Source organism: Hyla sarda, chromosome 9 (genome assembly GCF_029499605.1).
Source record: "Hyla sarda isolate aHylSar1 chromosome 9, aHylSar1.hap1, whole genome shotgun sequence".
Taxonomy (NCBI): Eukaryota; Metazoa; Chordata; class Amphibia; order Anura; family Hylidae; genus Hyla; species Hyla sarda.
In genome coordinates this window covers 122,643,475-122,659,513 of record NC_079197.1, presented here as the reverse complement: position 1 = coordinate 122,659,513, position 16,039 = coordinate 122,643,475, and positions in this window count along the sequence as shown.

Genomic DNA, 16,039 nt, shown 5'->3' with positions numbered 1-16,039 from the left:
TTTTTCTGCATGTAGTTATGATTTTTTACAGAAGTACAACAAAATCAAACCTATATAAGTAGGGTATCATTTTAACCATATGGACCTACAGAATAAAGATAAGGTGTCATTTTTACTAAAAAATGTACTGCGTAGAAACGGAAGCCCCAAAAATTGCGTTTTTTCTTCAATTTTGTCGCACAATGATTTTTTTTTCCATTTCGCTGTAGATTTTTGGGTAAAATTACTGATGTCACTGCAAAGTAGAACTGGTAGAAATAAGCCATCATATGAATTTTTAGGTTCAAAATTGAAAGGGTTATGATTTTTAAAAAGGGAGGAGGAAAAAACGAAAGTGCAAAAATGGAAAAACCCCCAGTTACAGACATTCCTTGGCATCAGACCACAATTAAGTTTTGAGGATAGGCATTAGCTAAAACTAAACTTTTCTTAGGATAACATATATGTACCCCAATTTTTTTTTTAAATCAAACAAAAGGAAAGGTGTGCGAAAAACACCATATACCACATATACCACCAAGTATTGAAGTGATACAAAGACCTCTCAAAGGTGGAAGGGAACAACATATGGTCCATTCTAACCGATGGAGTTAAAAACTTCCCCCGTAAGGCCCTATTCTCGCATTATTAATTCCCTTCTTGGAAAGTGTTACTCACCCTAAAAGGGCAGCCCCACACAGAAATCTCTCTCTATTTCCACCTACAAACACTGCCATTTCACAAGGTTTTTAGGTGGAAATAGGGAGAGTTTCCTGAGTAACACTTGCCAAGAAGGGAATTAATAATACGAGAGTGGGGCCTTACAGGCGAAATTTTTTATCATCACCGGTTACAATGGACAATACGTTGTTCCCCTCCACCTTTCAGAGGTCTTCGCAAAACATCAATACTTGATGGTGTAGGTGGCACATGGTGTTTTTTTTTTTTTATAAATATTGGGTACATATATTTTATCCTAAGAATATGATGAAAAGTTAAGTTTTACGTAATGTATATCCTCAATACTTACCTGTGCATACTAACACTTTTAGAAAAGAGGCCGCTTTCTCCTCCCTCAGCTTCTATTCTGATCTTGCCACCCGCCTGATGCCACACATCTGATGCCAAGTTCTCCATTTTTCACCCACCTTCGTCACCAGGTACTGGTATTGCCACCCACAGCCCCACTATGTCACCGGGTCACTTTTCGGACTCCTGATGCTGCTGATGCCACCTCCAGGCTGTCTAATACTGCCACCATATGTTCTCCTCATGCTGATGCCAGCTTCAGGCTGTCTCATTCTGCCACCATATGTTCTCCTCATGCTACTGCTACCTCCAAGCTGTCTCATTCTGCAACTATATGGTCTCTCCTTGCTTCCGCCACCTCCAGGATATGTCATTCAGCCACTATATGGTTTCCTCATGCTGACACCAACTCCAGGCACTGTCATTCAACCACTATATGGCCTGCTCTTGCTGCCGTCAACTCCAGGCTGTGTCATTCAGCCACTATATGGTCTCCTCATGATTCTGCCACCTCCAGGCTGTGTCAATGTACCGCCATGTGATTTCCTCATGCTGCTGGCACATTAAATAAAAAAATTTAGGTTAATCTATTTGAAATTTTCAATTTAAATGTTAAAAAATATATTTTAATCTTTTCAATTGTGAGGCCTTATGGTCTCGTCAGGCTGTTGCCACCTTCAGGCTGGGTCATTCAGCCACTTTATGGTCTACTCATGCTGCGGCCACCTTCACGCTGTGTCATTCAGCCACTATATGGTCTCCTCATACTGATTCCACCTCTAGGTTCTGTCATTGTGCCGCTCTGCTACAGTGGTTCTAATAGTGACGCCTCCAATCTGCATGTTATACTGAAAACCTGTATTATTTCACTAACCCAGCATGCACTCTATGTGTGTTACAGCAAGGCAAAGTGTTCTACACCCTTATTGAGTCTCTCTGTAGGCCAGAAATAGCCGTTTTTAGATTCACCATGAATATATGAACCAAAGTTTTTTCGGAAATTTTGGCGACTCAGATGAATCAAGTTTTTCAAAAATTCTCTCATCTCTAATGCTTTTCTTTGGTGCAAAATTAGCAACTTTTCATTTAGATTTTTTTAAAAAAAAAGAACATACCAAGTCGTGATTTCAGTTGATATCATGGAGCGATCAGAAATTTATTATGTGCCACTTTTCAGTTTGCCACATGTTTTGGCACAACCATTTGGCACTGGGTCCTGACAGTTTAGAAACTGACTGTGGACAGCATTATAAAAGGGGTACTCTAATGGGAAAGAAAATTCTAATCAACTGGTGCTAGAAAGTTATACAGATTTGTAAACTACTTCTATTTAAAAATCTTAACCCTTCCAGTACTTATCAGCTGCTGTATGATCCACAGGAAGTTATTTTCTTTTTGAAAGTCCTTTTTGTCTGATCACAGTGCTCTCTGCTGACACCTCTGTCCATGTTAGGAACTGTCCAGTGCAGAATAGGCTTTCTATAGGGCAGTGGTTCTTAACCCTTTCCCGACCTATGACATATCTGTACGTCATGGGTGGCAAGGTGTTCCCGACCCATGACATACAGGTACGTCATGAACATTACTGCCGCTACTCGCGGCACCCCGCAGCGCCCGGAAAGATGGTGGCTATCACTGATAGCCAGCCATCTTACCGTGCGACCACGGGGGGTTTCGTCCCCCACCCCCCCCAGCGATCGCTGCTATCAGCTGGTCAAATCTGACTAGCTGATAGCAGCGTTTCGCTATCAGAATACCTAGCAGCGCGGTGTGTAAGTCCCGATCACGGGGATCGGGACACACACCGCTCTGCTAAGTGTCCCTGACCCGTCCCCCGGCGTCACTTACCCGTCCGAGCGGTGTCCCGAGCGGTCCCGGCGGTCCCGGCGTCCTCCGTGCGGTCCCGGCTGCGCTGCGTCCCGGAGGTGAGTTTGCAGCAGCAGTGCGGCATCTTCATTGGCAGCAGTGAGATCGCCGTAAAGCGATCTCACTGCTGCCTCTGAGAGTTTCAAAACTGCAACTCCCAGCATGCCCAGACAGCCTTTGGCTTTCTGGGCATGCTGGGAGTTGTAGTTTTGCAACATCTGGAGGTCCTCAGTTTGGAGACCACTGTATAATGGTCTCCAATCTGTGCTCTTCCAGATGTTGCAAAACTACAAATCTCAGCATGCTCAGTCTGTCCAGGCATGCTGGGAGTTGTAGTTCTCTAACATCTGGAAGTGCACAGATTGGAGACCATTATACAGTGGTCTCCAAACTGAGGACCTCCAGATGTTGCAAAACTACAACTCCCAGCATGCCCAGACTGCCCAAGCATGCTGGAAGTTGTAGTTCGGCAACATCTGATCCTTCAGATATTGCCGAACTACAACTTCCAGCATGCCTGGGCAGTCTGGGCATGCTGGGAGTTGTAGTTTTGCAACAACTGGAGGCACACTAGTTGGGAAACATTGTCCGTTTCCTACCTCAGTGCCTCCAGCTGTTGCAATTGTTGCAAAACTATAACTCCCAGCATGCACTGGCAGACCATGCATGCTGGGAGTTGTAGTTTTGCAACAGCTGGAGGCACACTGGTTTGGAAACACTAAGTTTGGTTGCAAAACACTTGAAAGTTTATTACTTAACTTAGTGTTTCCAAACCAGCGTTCCTCCAGCTGTTGCAAAACTACAACTCCCAGCATGCACGGACAGCCAAAGGGCATGCTCGGAGTTTGCAACAGCTGAATTTTCGCCCCCCCCCCCAATGTGAATGTACAGGGTACACTCACATGGGCGGAGGTTTACAGTGAGTGCTGCAAGTTTGAGATGGCGCAAATTTTGCGCTGCAGCTCAAACTTCCAGCGGCAAACTTGCTGTGAACCTCTGCCCATGTGACTGTACCCTAAAAACACTACACTACACTAACACTAACCTAAAATAAAAAGTAAAAAACACTACATATACACATACCCCTACACAGCCCTCCTCCCCCCAAAAAATGAAAAACGTCTGGTACGCTACTGTTTCCAAAACGGAGCCTCCAGCTGTTGCAAAATAATAACTCCCAGTATTGCCGAACAGCCATTGACTGTCCAGGCATGCTGGGAGTTTTGCAACAGCTGGAGGCACCCTGTTTGGGAATCATTGACATAGAATACCCCTATGCAAATCCCTAATTCAGGCCTCAAATGCGCATGGCGCTCTCTCACTTTGGAGCCCTGTCGTATTTCAGGGCAACAGTTTTGGGACACATATGGGGTATCGCCGTACTCGGGAGAAATTGCCTTACAAATTTTGGGGGGCTTTTTCTTCTTTGACCCCTTATGAAAAGGTGAAGTTGGGGTCTACACCAGCATGTTAGTGTAAAAAAATTAATTTTTTACACTGACATGCTGGTGTTGCCCTATACTTTTCATTTTCACAAGAGGTAAAAGGGAAAAAAGACCTCCAAAATTTGTAACGCAATTTCTCCCGACTACGTAGATACCCCATATGTGGGCGCAAAGTGCTCTGGGGGCGCACAACAAGGCCCAGAAGGGAGAGTGCACCATGTACATTTGAGGCGATTTGCACAGGGGTGGCTGATTGTTACAGCAGTTCTGACAAACGCAAAACAATAAATATCCATATGTGACCCCATTTTGGAAACTACACCCCTCACGGAATTTAATAAGGGGTGCAGTGAGCATTTACACCCCACTGGTGTATGACAGATTTTTGGAACAGTGGTCTGTGAAAATGAAAAATAAAATTTTTGATTTGCACAGTCCACTGTTTCAAATATCTGTCAAACGCCAGTGGGGTGTAAATGCTCACTGCACCCCTTATTAAATTCCATGAGGGGTATAGTTTCCAAAATGGGGTCACATGTGGGGGGGTCCACTGTTCTGGCACCATAGGGGCTTCCTAAATGGGACATGCCCCCCAAAAACCCTTTCAGAAAAACTCACTCTCCAAAATCCCATTGTCGCTCCTTCCCTTCTGAGAACTCTACTGCGCCCGCCGAACACTTTACATACGCATATGAGGTATTTCCTTACTCAAGAGAAATTGGGTTACAAATTTTAGGGTGATTTCTCTCCTTTTACCCCTTGTAAAAATCCAAAAATTGGGTCTACAAGAAAATGCGAGTGTAAAAAATGAAGATTTCAAATTTTCTCCTTCACTTTGCTGCTATTCCTGTGAAACACCTAAAGGGTTAAAACACTTACTGAATGTCATTTTGAATACTTTGGGGGGTGCAGTTTTTATAATGGGGTCAATTATGGTGTATTTCTAATATGAAGACCCTTAAAATCCACTTCCAACCTGAACTGGGCCCTGAAAAATTACGGTTTTGAAAATCTTGAGAAAAATTGGAAAATTGCTGCGGAACTTTGAAGCCCTCTGGTGTCTTCCAAAAGTAAAAACATGTCAATTTTTTTATGCAAACACAAAGTAGACATATTGTATATGTGAATCAATATATAATTTATTTGGAATATCCATTTTTCTTTCAAGCAGAGACTTTCAAAGTTAGAAAAATGCTAAATTTTCAAAATTTTCATGAAATTTTTCGATTTTTTACCAAGAAAGGATACAAATATCAGTGAAATTTTACCAATAACATAAAGTAGAATATGTCACGAAAAAACAATCTCGGAATCAGAATGATAAGTAAAAGCATTCCAAAGTTATTAATGTTTAAAGTGACAGTGGTCAGATTTTCAAAAAATGCCCAGGTCATGAAGGTGAAAATGGGCTGGGTCATGAAGGGGTTAACCTTGTTGGAGGTACTGAACCCCACCAGTTTCATATGCGCATTCACCGAACCCCTCTTAATTGGAAAAATAAAATATGATTTTTTCAAATTCAAAACATAGGAGGTATATATTTAAGTATATATTTATACATAGGTGCACAAAATGAACAAAACCATTAAGAAAAAAGAACAAAACCACGAAAACCTGATTTTCACACAAAAACATAATGCCTGGCTTTACCTTGGCAAGTGCCACTCTCTTGTCATTTTCGCAACAATGGCAGTGTTCCCCAACATTAGGCTGCCAGTGTTCCCCCACATTAGGCAGACAGAGTTCCCCCACATTAGGCAGACAGATTTCCCCCACATTAGGCAAGCAGTGTTCCCCCACATTATGGAGGCAGTGTTCCCCCCACATTAGGCAGGCAGTGTCCCCCCACATTAGGCAGACAGTGTTCCCCCACATTAGGCAGACAGAGTTCCCCCACATTAGGCAGGCAGTGTTCCCCCCACATTAGGCAGGCAGTGTTCCCCCCACATTAGGCAGGCAGTGTTCCCCCACATTAGGCAGGCAGTGTTCCCCCACATTAGACAGAACGAGTTCCCCCACATTAAGCAGACAGAGTTGCCCCACATTAGGCAGGCAGTGTTCCCCCACATTAGGCAGGCAGTGTTCCCCCACATTAGTCAGGCAGTGTTCCCCCACATTATGTAGGCCAGTGGTCTTCAATCTGCAGACCTCCAAATGTTGCAAAACTACAACTCCCAGCCGTTGGCTGTCCAGGCATGCTGGGAGTTGTAGTTTTGCAACATCTGGAGGTTCACAGGTTGAAGACTACTGGCAGTGTTCCCCCACAGACATGCAGCCTCCAGCAATATACAGTGTATGGCTGGAGGCTGTATGCCTGTGTACTGCCCACTTCAGTGCTCCGACCACCGCTATAGCAGTAGGTCTCGGGACCGGTGGTCGTAGCACCGAAGATGACGTGCCGCTGGTCACTTACCAAGCTGGCCAGCACCCGTCTTCCTCCTTCTCTTTCCTTGGCGCCTTCATTTCCATGGGCGCACGCACGGGACATCAGTGACATCCCGGTGTGCGCTATGTCCGGCGGCCCTGCGTTTTTAAACTTAACACGGTGCCGCAGGGAGTTAATAGTGATGGGGGGAATTGCCCCATCGCTACAGGACGGGCAAACACCGGCTCTGCTCGGGGCCCTGGGCCAGCTCTGGTTTGCCTGTCCTGTTGCGACCTCCCCCGCCAAACCCACGGGACTGACTCACCGAACCCCTGGGGTACGATCGAACCCAGGTTAACCCCTTAAGGACTCAGCCCATTTTGGCCTTAAGGACTCAGACAATTTAATTTTTACGTTTTCATTTTTTCCTCCTCGCCTTCTAAAAATCATAACTCTTTTATATTTTCATCCACAAACAAGTATGAGGGCTTGATTTTTGCGCGACCAGTTGTCCTTTGTAATGACATAACTCATTATATCATAAAATGTATGGCGCAACCAAAAAACACTATTTTTGTGGGGAAATTAAAAAGAAAAACGCAATTTTGCTAATTTTGGAAGGTTTCGTTTTCACGCCGTACAATTTATGGTAAAAATGACATGTGTTCTTTATTCTGAGGGTCAATACGATTAAAATGAAACCCATTATTACGTACTTTTCTATTATTGTTGTGCTTAAAAAAAATCACAAACTTGTTAACCAAATTAGTACGTTTATAATCCCTTTATTTTGATGACCTCTAACTTTTTTATTTTTCCGTATAAGCGGCGGTATGGGGGCTCATTTTTTGTGCCATGATCTGTACTTTTTTTTATACCACATTTGCATATAAAAAACTTTTAATCCATTTTTTATAATTTTTTTTAAATAAAATGTATTAAAAAAAGTAGCAATTTTGGACTTTTTTTTTTTCGTTCACGCCGTTCCCCGTACGGGATCATTAACATTTTATTTTAATATTTTGGACATTTACGCACGCGGCGATACCAAATATGTCTATAAAATTTATTTTTTACGCTTTTTGGGGGTAAAATAGGAAAAAACGGACGTTTTACTTTCTTATTGGGGGAGGGGATTTTTCACTTTTTTTAATTTTACATTTTTTTACATTTTTTTTTACACTTGAATAGTCCCCATAGGGGACTATTCATAGCAATACCATGAATGCTAATACTGATCTGTTCTATGTATAGGACATAGAGCAGATCAGTGTTATCGTCGATCTTCTGCTCTGGTCTGCTCGATCTCAGACCAGAGCAGGAGACGTCGGGAGCCGGAAGGAGGAAGGTGAGGGGACCTCCGTGCGGCGTTCTGAATGATCGGATCCCCGCAGCAGCGCTGCCGGCGATCAGATCATTCATTCAAATCGCGCACTGCCGCAGATGCTGGGATCTGTATTGATCCCGGCACCTGAGGGGTTAATGGCGGACGCCCGCGAGATCGCGGGCATCGGCCATTGCCGGCGGGTCCCTGGCTGCGATCAGCCGCGCATGACACGGGCATCGCTCCGATGCCCGCGGTTATGCACAGGACGTAAATGTACGTCCTGGTGCGTTAAGTACCACCGCACCAGGACGTACATTTACATCCTGCGTCCTTAAGGGGTTAAGAACCACTGCTATAGGGATTTGCTTGTACTCTGGACAGTTCCTGACATGGGCAAAAGTGTCAGCAGAGAGCACTGTGGTCAAACAGAAAGGAAATTAAAAATAAAAGAACTTCCTGTGGATCACACAGCAGCTGATAAGTACTGGAAGTTACTGGGGTTAAGCACTGGGTTACATAGTTACATAGTTAGTTAGTACGGTTGAAAAAAGACATACGTCCATCAAGTTCAACCAGGGAATTGAAGGGTAGGGGTGTGGCGTGATATTGGGGAAGGGATGGGATTTTATATTTCTTCATAAGCATTAATGTTTGTTATTTTAATGTTATTTTGTTCCCTGTTTTAAAGCTGTTAAATTTTCCTGCTGTGACAAGTTCATGAGGTAGACTGTTCCATAAGTTCACAGTTCTTATGGTAAAGATGGTAAAGAAGGTGTGTCGCCCCTTGAGACTAAACCTTTTCTTCTCCAGACGGAGGGAGTGCCCCCTCGTCCTTTGGGGGGTTTAACCTGGAACAGTTTCTCTCCATATGTTTTGTATGGGCCATTTATATACTTATATACATTTATCATATCCCCCCTTAAACGTCTCTTCTCAAGACTAAACAATTGTAACTCCTTTAATCGCTCCTCATAACTAAAATGTTCCATGCCCCAAATTAGTTTAGTCGCGCGTCCCTCTACCCTTTCCAGCTCCACAGTGTCCCTTTTATGGACTGGTGCCCAAAACTGAACAGCATATTCCAGGTGAGGCCGTACCAATGCTTTATAAATGGAAAGCATTATGTCCCTGTCCCTTGAGTCCATGCCTCTTTTTATACATGACAATATCCTGCCGACCTTGGAAGCAGCAGCCTGACATTGCATGCTATTCTGTAGTCTGTGATCTACAAGTACACCCAGATCCTTCTCTACCAGTGACTCTGCCAGTTTAATCCCCCTAAGACATACGAGGCCAGTGGCGGATCCAGGGGGGGGCAATGGGGCAATTGCCCCCCCCGAGATTGCAGTATGCAGCACCCGCCCCACCACCTTGCATGGTGGAGCCGAAGCTGTAAGCTCCAGCTCCACCATTCACTAAACTTTCACACGCTGTGATTACAGTGTGTGAGCTGCGGGGATGCAATCCACTAGAGGCCGGCGCGATGACGTCACATCATCGCGCCGGCGCCCGGAGATCCTGTCCCGCAGCCCGCATACTGTAAGTAGTGAAGAGTATGCTCAGGGCCCAGGGGATTTGGGGAACAATATTGTACAGGAGGAGGGGGATTTAAAAACTTGGAAAAAGGGAATATTTAATGTGAGGGGCTACAGGGCAAAGCACAGGGGGCATTATATGGGAAGAGCACATGGCAGGGGGCCCCCCTGTGCTGTGCCCCTCACATATAATGCCCCCTGTGCTGTGTCCCACACATATAAATGATATGTGTGGGGCACAGCACAGGGGGCATTATATGTGAGGGGCATAGCACAGGGGGCATTATATGTGTGGAGCACAGCACAGGGGACATTATATGAAATAATGCCTCCTGTGCTGTGCCCCTAACATATAATGCCCTCTGTGCTGTGCCCCACACATATAATGGCCCCTGTGCTGTGCCCCTCACATATAATGCCCCCTGTGCTGTGTCCCACACATATAAATTATATGTGTGGGGCACAGGGGGCATTATATATGAGGGGCACAGCACAGGGGGCATTATATGTGAGGGGCACAGCACAGGAGGTATTATTTCATATAATGCCCCCTGTGCTGTGCTCCACACATATAATGCCCCCTGTGCTGTGCCCCTCACATATAATGTCCCCTGTGCTGTGCCCCAAACATATAAATTATATGTGTGGGGCACAGCGCAGGGGGCATTATATGTGAGGGGCACAGCACAGGGTCCATTATATGTGAGGGGCACAGCACAGGAGGCATTATTTCATATAATGTCCCCTGTGCTGTGCTCCACACATATAATGCCACTTGTGCTGTGCCCCACACATAAAATGCCCCGTGCTTTGCCCCACACATATAATGCCCCCTTTGCTGTGCCCCTCACGTATAATGCCCCCTGTGCTGTGCCCCGCACATATAAATTATATGTGTGGGGCACAGGGGGCATTATATGTGAGGGGCACAGCACAGGGGGCATTATATGTGAGGGGCACAGCACAGGAGGCATTATTTCATATAATGCACCCTGTGCTGTGCTCCACACATATAATGCCACCTGTGCTGTGCCCCACACATATAATGCCCCATAATGCACCCCTCATATATAATGCCCCCATCATGCACCCCTCACATATAATGCCCCCATCATGCACCCCTCATATATAATGCCCCCATCATGCGCCCTTCACATATAATGCCCCCGTCATGCGCCCCTCACATATAATGCCCCCTATGCTGTGCCCCTCACAAATAATGCTCCTGTCATGTGCCCCAAACATAAAATGCCCCCTGTGCTGTCCCCCTCACATATAATGCCCCCTGAGGGGACAGGATGGGGGCATTATATGTGAGGGGTGCAGCACAGGGGGCATTATATGTGAGGGGCACAACACAGGGGGCATTATATGTGAGGGGCGCATGATGGGGGCATTATATGTGAGGGGCAAAAAACGGGGGCATTATATGTGAAGGGCACAGCACGGGGCATTATATGTGAGGGGCGCATGATGGGGGCATTATATATGAGGGGAAAAGAACAGGGGCATTAAATGTGAAGGGCACAGCACAGGGCATTATATGTGAGGGGCACATGATGGGGGCATTATATGTGAGGGGCAAAGAACGGGGGCATTTTATGTGAAGGGCACAGCACAGGGGACAATATATGTTAGGGGCACAGGACAGAGGGCATTATTATTATGTGGGGGGTACAGGACGGGTCATAATTATTATATGTAGGGGCACAAGATGGGGCATTATTACTATATGTGAAGGCACAGAGTGTTCTGCATTTCAGAAGTATAGTGTATATGATGAGGAATTTCTGGGGTGGTACATTTTTTATGGGCCACAAAACATTTGGGTATTTTATTCAGAGGGTGCACTGCACAGCAAGTTATATTCACAGCGTGCAGTGTGTGGTAGTATTAAATTTAGAGAACACAGTGTGTGGTAGTATTATATTCAGAGAGTGCCGTGTGTGGTAGTATTATATTCAGAGGGTGCAGTGTGTGATAGTATTATATACAGAGGGTACAGTGTGTGGCAGTATTATATTCAGAGGGTACAGTGTGTTGTATATTCAGGGGGTACAGTGTGTCAGAAATATATTCAGAGGGTGTGTGGTGGTATTGTATTAGAAGAATACAGTGTTTGGCAGTATTATAATAATTATTGTTTTCATATAGAGGATCAGAATCAGCTGACATAGTGAGGAGCCATCTGGGCATCAAGTTCTGCTGAGAGAAAATACAGCTGGAACAATTCCTGACGGTATGTAGCATCTGAATTAGATAAGGAAAGACTATAGAGAAGACGTCACCTGTAGTCACTGATATCATTCTGTATCCTCCTGTGTGTGTCCCATCAGAGCTGGAGTCACTTGTAAGTTCTGCAGTAATGATGAGTGAAACAACAACTCCCAGCATCCCCTTACCACTGCTTAGGTCATGCTGGCAGCTGTAGTTTTAAATGGTAAAAACCTCTTTAGCACTTTCCCATTCTGCGGCAATTGGTATATTTGATTATTATTCTGACATGTGAGCACGGCCTAAGAGTCTTAAACAAGGTTAGGACTGTATGATACATTTAATAATATTGTAAGTTCCGTGAGCGACATCTTGTTTTCTGTCCGCCAACACAAAATACTCTAATAGTGCCCCTCCCGAGACTCAACTCTGGATCCGCCCCTGTATGACGCATGCATGTTATTAGTACCCAGATGCATAACTTTACATTTATCCACATTGAACCTCATTTGCCAAGTGGATGCCCAGACACTTAGTCTATCCAAGTCATCTTGTAACTTATGCACATCCTCTATAGACTGTACCGTACTACAAAGCTTGGTGTCCTCTGAAAAGATAGAAACAGAGCTGTTAATGCCATCCTCTATATCATTGAAAAATAAATTAAACAACAGCGGGCCCAGTACTGAACCTTGGGGTGCACCACTAATAACCGGGGACCAATCAGAGTATGAATAATTGACCACCACTCTCTGGGTACGATCCATGAGCCAATGTTCAATCCAGTTACAAACTAAAGTTTCCAAACCCAAAGACCTTAACTTACCTGTCAGACGTCTGTGAAGGACAGTATCAAATGCTTAAGCAAAATCCAGAAACACTATATCCACAGCCATTCCTCTGTCAAGGCTTCTACTCACATCTTCATAAAAGCAAATTAGATTGGTTTGACAACTTCTATCCTTAGTTAACCCATGCTGGCTTTCACTTATAATACAATTATCCCCTATGTATTCCTGTATGTAATCCCTTATAAGTCCTTCAAACAATTTACCCACAATGCACGTTAGACTTACCGGTCTATAGTTTCCTGGGGAAGACCTAGAGCCCTTTTTGAAGATTGGCACCACATTCGCCTTGTGCCAGTCCCTTGGCACAATACCAGACACCAGTGAAACTCTAAATATCATGAACAGGGGTACAGATATTACTGAACTTAATTTTCTAAGAACTCTTGGGTGCAATCCATCTGGCCCTGGAGATTTGCTTACATTTATATTACTTAACTTACCTTGTACCATTTCTACATTAAGCCAGTTGAGTACATTACATGATGTGTTACCAGTACTGACCTGTCCAATGTCAGCTCCTTCTTCCTTAGTATATACAGAACTAAAGAACCCATTCGGTAGCTCTGCTTTCTCTATATCGCCTGTGACAACCTCTCCATTATCATTATTAAGGGGTCCTACATGCTCTGTCCTTGTTTTTTTTACATTTATATATCTAAAAAAATATTTAGGGTTAGTTTTGCTTTCTTTGGCCACCTGTCTCTCATTTACAATTTTTGCTGTTTTATTACATTTTTACAGATTTTATTAAGCTCCTTGTACTGTTTAAATGTTATAGCTGACCCATCAGATTTGAATTTTTTGAAAGCAATTTTTTTGTTGTTTATTGCTCTTTTAACATCATTTGTCAGAAATGTAGGATTTAGTTTTAATCGTTTATATTTGTTCCCCTATATATATTTTAGTTTAGTTATATATTTAGCTGTATAGTTATTTAGAGTTGATTTAAAGATGTCCCATTTACCTTCTGTATCAGTGTTTGACAACACCTCCCCCCAGTCTATGTCCTGTAGTGCAGCTCTCAGCCCAGGGAAGTTTGCCTTTTTAAAATGATATGTTTTTGCCTTCCCCACCTGTCTTTGTTTTCTACATTTTAATTCAAAAGTTACTATATTGTGGTAGCTATTACCAAGGTTTACCCACACAGTTACATTACCAACCAGCTCTGCATTGTTGGAAATGTTCAGATCCAACAAGGCATCACTTCTTGTTGGATCCTCCACAAACTGGCCCATAAAATTATCCTGCAATAAATTTAGAAATTGTCGCCCCTTTGTAGTTTTAGCCAGCCCCCGACCCCAATCTATATCTGGATAGTTAAAATCTCCCATTATTACCACTGTACCTGCCTGAGCAGCCCTCTCTATTTGTTTATGCAGCCGACCTTCTATCTCTTCGTGATATTAGGGGGTCTGTAGATTACACCAAATATTATTTTTTCAGTATTTCCCTCCTTTTGTAATTCTACCCACAGTGATTCCACATCCTCAGAATCATCACACACTATGGCATCGTTCACACTGACTTTCATACCACTTGTTACATACAGACAGACTCCACCACCTTTTCTGTTCATTCTATCTTTGCGAAACAATGTAAACCCCTGCAGATTGAGTGCCCAGTCATGCGAGGAGTCCATCCATGTCTCAGTGACCCCAACTATATCAATATGTTCCTTCAGTATCTAGGCCTCAAGCTCCCCAATTGTATTTGCTAGGCTTCTGGCATTTGTGAACATACACTAAGTAAGTTTTATTTTCCTATGAAGCCTATTCCTATTAACTATTCTAACCCCTCCCTCCGCTCCACCCCCAGGTACATTATTATGTCCCCCCTCTTTATCTACACTATCTTCCCCCTCTTTGCTGTAGGTTCCCTCCCTCCAAGTCCCTAGTTTAAACACTCCTCCACCCTTCTATCCATCTTCGCTCCAAGCACAACTGCACCCTCCCCATTGAGGTGCAGCCCGTCCCTACGGTGGAGCCGGTAGCTGACAGTGAAGTCGTCCCAGTTCTCCATGAACCCAAACCCCTCCTTCCTACACCAGCTTCTGAGCCACTTGTTTACCTCCCTAATCTCCCGCTGCCTCTCTGGTGTGGCTTGTGGTACTGGCAGTATTTCAGAAAATACTACCTTGGAGGTCCTTGCCTTAAGCTTGCGGCCTGAGTCCCTGAAATCATTTTTAAGGACACTCCACCTACCTCTTACTTTGTCATTGGTGCCAACATGTACCATGACTGCTGGGTCCTCTCCAGCCCCGCCCAGCAACCTGTCAACCCGATCCACGATGTGCCGAACTCGAGCACCAGGCAGACAACACACTGATCCGCGATCCCAGATTAAGATTTTTTAATTGAAGTAATTAAAAAATCTGTATAACTCTCTAGCACTAGTTGATTAGAAAAAAAAAATGTTTTCCACCGGAGTAGCCCTTTAAAAAGTTGCACAATTGTCATCCAGGTTAAAAAGTCACACAAAAAGTCACAGAGGAAGCATCGAAGAAGGTGGAGTACTGAAGTATGAAATGTGATCAACACCCTATTAACCACATGCCCTGCACGATGTAATACATTTTATGCAGGTACACAGTTTCCACCACATGAATTAATGGAGTAAAAAGACGGTCACCTACACCACTTTTCATGAATACCCCCCCCCCCCCCCCCCCCCCAGTGTCCTTATGTATGGTTATATGCAGCAGGGAGTGGGGAGCATTGGTGCTCAGTAAAGCTATTCCAGTGCCACAATTCTAAATCAAAACACAATTCACTTTCATAAAAGTAGGAGCACACTTTAAACATTTTTCTCATACTATATATTACAGTGCTGCAGAGTAGCATTCATTTAGTGCTGCAGAGTAGCATTCATTTAGAAACATGAGACATAAGATATGCATATATATCCTGCCCACCAGTGCTAATAATATATTATGAAAAGTAAAATAAAAAAGTAAATTTCAAAGCCAATTATTTGGGGAATAGAATACTATTAAACCTAATTGATACATTTTTGCCCTCCAGGATCCATATATGATCTTCTGAATCTATTCTTGAAATAGACACATATTCATTTATATTATACGGTCTGGTGCCAGATATATTACGCACAGCATCCTTCTAGACAACCATGCTTAACCAAATGAGCTCAGCGCAAACAGAATGTTTTGGAAACAAATGGTAATAGATGAATTCATTAAAAATTATCTCCCTGCAAACAAAAGTCACATTGACATTACTAGAGATGAGGGAATTTTATAAAAATTAGATTTGGCAGATTCGCCAAATTTTTAAGAAAAAAATTGATTCAATCCGACTAAATTCTCAACAAATTTTTATTAGTAATGTATTTTAATAATGTGTTTAATAAAGTGTGTGCGTTTAACTTTTTTTCTCATTTTTTTTTACATTTTTTAGGCAGTACAACCACTC